Genomic DNA, 4,375 nt, shown 5'->3' with positions numbered 1-4,375 from the left:
ATGATATAAAGAATGTTCTTCTTCACAACTGCAAAATAACAGTTTAAATATTATTCGAACAAAAAAACATCATTCAATTCATGTCAAAGAATAATAAAAAACAATCTTATCTGCTTATTCTCTAAAAAAAGAAAGAAATTCTCTCTCTGGGCAGCTGGGTAGCTCAGTGGAGGTCCTAGGTTCAAATCTGGCCTCAGACACTTCCCAGCTGTGTGACCCTGGGCAAGTAACTTGACCCCCATTGCCCACCCTTACCACTCTTCCACCTAGGAGCCAATACACAGAAGTTAAGGGTTTAAAAAAAATAAATTCTCTCTTTTTTTAGAACTTTTCATGTTCTTTCAAAAAAACCAAACAAACAACTCTCTGTTGGGAGACCCTCTGATGGCCATTAACTAAGGAGTCAAGAGCATGGGAATCAAGAGGTATCTGTCCCCTAATCAAGATTCAAGGAAAAGAAGGAGACCTTGCCATTTCTGCTTTTTGAGCATCTAAAGTATTCTAAAGCTTTTTTGTCTCACGGCTTTCCTAATGGAGCCATGGGTCACCAGCAGCTCTACTGGAGCCATCCTCCCAAATTCGGCCAGGGGTCTCAGTCTTGCCTCGTATGCTCCAACCATCATGGCCTGATCTGAAAGTACGGTCTGAACTGTCACCAGTGCTTCTGACAATATGCAAAAGACATTGGTTTCATTAAGTTGGACTAAATTATATTTATGGATCTTCAGTGATAGGGTTTCTGGATAGAGTCAGTAACATGTCCCAAACAGTTAGATTAATCCAATCTAACATTCAGTGAGAACAAATTTCTTTTGTAAATATTGGAAGCAGCAGCAGGTCTAGAACTGCTAGATATGGCAGACAACACTTATTCAGAACTTATTAATTATGTATATGAGTGTGTGTGTGTGTGTGTGTGTGAGTGTGTGTGTGTGTGTGTGTGTGTGTGTGTGTGTGTGTGTGTGTATGTGATGGGACCCTTGGCAGTCTACAAAGCCCATGGACCACTTCTTAATATAGATGATATAATGCCTCTGAATGAATTCTAAAGCAGTATAATTCACAAAAAATGGGGTGAGATAATTTTTCAACCAAAAAAATTTTTAGAAGGAATCCACAAAGATATATTTCACTGGAGTGGAAGTGGAGTGCAAAGCAGTATGTCAAAGCAGGCCCTATTATGAAAATAGGTTGTGGGGACAGCTGGATAAGTGGCAAAGACTTTCAGAGCCCACAGACTCAGATTATTGGGGAGATCAGACAGCTGCTCAAAAGGGGATTACAAGGATCCATTAGCTGACTCTGGGTACAAGATTCCTTTTTCACTGCCATATACATATTGAGTTTATAGTCCTGGGTTCTGATCTCTGGAATGCTTCATATACCAGCATTTGTAGCTGCAGGGAAACAGGGGACACTGATGATTGTTCCAAGGAGGAAAAGAATGCTTGTGATTGTTCAGAGAATAGTCTGAGAGAGTATTAATCATACATAATCATTAATCATAATTATACTCAGAGCATTCTACTTTGGTAGTAGTGAAAACATAAAGAGTCTCACCTAGCTTTGAAGGCACCTGCACAAAAATCTGAAATTTGGAACCGTGCTCCCTTCACCACAGGAAAAGAGCCAAACTTTGATAGTTTTTTAATTTAAAAGAAGAAAGCTGGAAAATGAGCAATCAATAACAACAAAAAATGATTCAACATACAAGTTTTTTTCATGATAGGAAAGACCAAAACACAAACTCAGAAGAAGGAAAGAAACTCAATAGTGGAACCAAAGCCTCCAAGAAAATGAGAAATTGCTCTCAAGTCCAAAAAGAATTAATGGAGGATTTCAGAAATGATATTTAAAAACTGAATAAGAGATGTGGAAATAAATAAGAATGATTTAGGAAAATCTTGAAAAAGAGTCAGAAAATATTGAAGAAAAAATAAAAAAATAAGTATAGGCCAATTGATAAAAGATATACAAAAATCTACTGAAGATAAGAACTCCTTAAAAAAGCAGAACTGGCCAAACGAGAAAGAGATATATAAAAATGCACTGAAGAGAAGAATTTCTTAAAAGGCAGAATTGGCTATCTGGAAAAAGAGGTACAAAAATTCGCTGAAGAAAAGAACTTTTTAAAAAGTAGAACTGGACAAATGGAAAAAGAGGTACAAAAACTCACTCAAGAAAATAATATTCTAAAAGTTAGAATTAGGCAACTGGATGCTAATGACTCCATGAAGCAACAGGAAACAATCAAACAAATTCAAAAGAATGAAAAAAATAGAAGAAAATGTAAAATATCTCACTGGATAAACGATTTACCTGGGCAATAAATCTAGGAGAGAGAATCTAAGAATTATTGAATTACCTGAAAACCATGATAAAAAAGAGCTTAGATATTATTTTTCAAGAAATTATCAATGGGGAAGCTGTATAGCTCAGTGGATTGAGAGCCAAGCCTAGAGACGGGAGGTCCTAGGTTCAAATATGGCCTCAGACACTTCCCAGCTGTGAGACCCTGGGCAAGTCACTTGACCCTCATTGCTTAGCCCTTACCACTCTTCTGTCTTGGAGCCACTTTGTATCGGCTCCAAGACAGAAGGTAAGGTTTTAAAAAAAAGAAATTATCAAGAAAAACTGACCTGATATTCTTGAATCAGAGGATAAAATAGAAATGTAAAGAATCCACCAATAATCTCCTGAAAGATCCGAAAATGATAGCTCATAGGAATATTATATCCAAATAACAAAACTCTGAAGAAAGTGATTTTAGGGGATGGGACTAGATGGTTAATATAGGCCAGTAGAAGATTAAACAGGTTTAGGAAGGCTAATGGAACTAGTTTTAATACAGTGTCTGAGGGTTGATAGACTGACAAGACCCAGCCAGGTAGAGCCTGTCCTAAGGTAACACATACAGGCCACTCAATAATAGGGATAGGTATTAGATTTATTATAATAAGGAAAAGGTGGAAAGGGAATTTGGATAAGACAAGACGAGAACAGAATGGAAAATTCAGTCTTTAAGAATGAGAAGAAACATAACAAAATGACATGTAAGACTAACTATAAAGGATTTAATAAGGTCAAATTGTTTACTTCTCAGATAAGAAAATAGTATACTTTAGCTTTATAAATAATATAATTAATTGGGTAGTTTAAAGGAACATAGATAGAAGCCCTTGAGGTTGAGTTTAATATAGTGGAAGGAGTAAAAAAAATGGAATTATAAGAGGAGAGATAAATTGGAATAACTATCTCATATAAAAGAGACATGAATGAAAAATGTTATAGTAAGGGGAAGGACAAGAAGAGGGGAGGGCTAATAATGTTTATATTTATTCTCATTGGATTTCACTAACAGAAAGAATAATACATATACATAGAAGAGTAAAATAATTCTTCATTTATAAGGAGGTAGGTGAACAAGATAAAAAGACTAAAAAGGATATTTTAGAAGATCATATAGATTAAGATAAATAAGGCCCAGCATATAAGATAAAGGAGGAAATAACAGAAGTCATTTGTCTTAAGAAATAATAGATTTAGAGAAGGAAAAGAAAGGGATTCTTTTTTTTTTGTTATTCAGACATTTCTTTTATTGCACAACTCAAAAATATTGGTGACTCCTTGAATTCTATAATTTGCCTAGCCAAAGAAGAAACATAGTGAGCTCATAAATAAATTATTGATCCCAGGTAGGTAGCTCTGTTATTTAGAGTATGCCACTACTAAGCCCAGTATCATGGGTTGGATTTGGACTTTTTTTTTTATTTAACATTTATTAATAATCATTTTTAACATGGTTACATGTTTCATGCTCCTACTTTCCCCTTCACCCCCCGCACTCCCCCCACCTATAGCCAACGCACTTTTCCACTGGTTTTGTCATGTGTCCTTGATCAAGACCAATTTCCAAATTGTTGGTGGTTGCATTGGTGTGGTAGTTTCGAGTCCACACCCTCAATCATGTCCGCCCCGACCCATGCATTCAAGCAGTTGCTTTTCTTATATGTTTCCTTTCCTGCAGTCCTTCCTCTGAATGTGGGTAACATTCTTTACCATAAATCCCTCAGAATTGTCCTGGGTCATTGCATTGCTGCTGGTACAGAGGTCCATTACATTCAATTTTACCACAGTATGTCAGTCTCTGTGTACAATGTTCTTTTAGCTCTGCTCCTTTCGCTCTGCATCAGTTCCCGGAGGTCTCTCCAGTTCGCCTGGAACTCCTCCAGTTTATTATTCCTTTTAGCACAATAGTATTCCATCACCCGCATATACCACAGTTTGTTCAGCCATTCCCCAATTGAAGGACATACGCTCCTTTTCCAGTTTTTTGCCACCACAAAAAGCGCAGCTATAAATATTTTTGTACATG

General features: G+C 36.5%; 1 pseudogene; it reads left to right on the top strand.

Annotated features, from left to right (window-relative positions):
* Positions 1-539: 539 nt before the first annotated feature.
* On the top strand, positions 540-707 carry LOC123231721 (annotated as a pseudogene).
* The last annotated feature ends 3,668 nt before the right edge of the window (positions 708-4,375 follow it).

This window comes from Gracilinanus agilis, chromosome 1, assembly GCF_016433145.1.
Source record: "Gracilinanus agilis isolate LMUSP501 chromosome 1, AgileGrace, whole genome shotgun sequence".
In the NCBI taxonomy this organism is placed as follows: domain Eukaryota; kingdom Metazoa; phylum Chordata; class Mammalia; order Didelphimorphia; family Didelphidae; genus Gracilinanus; species Gracilinanus agilis.
The sequence above is the reverse complement of the archived record's forward strand: the minus strand, read 5'-3'. Positions and strand labels throughout refer to the sequence as shown.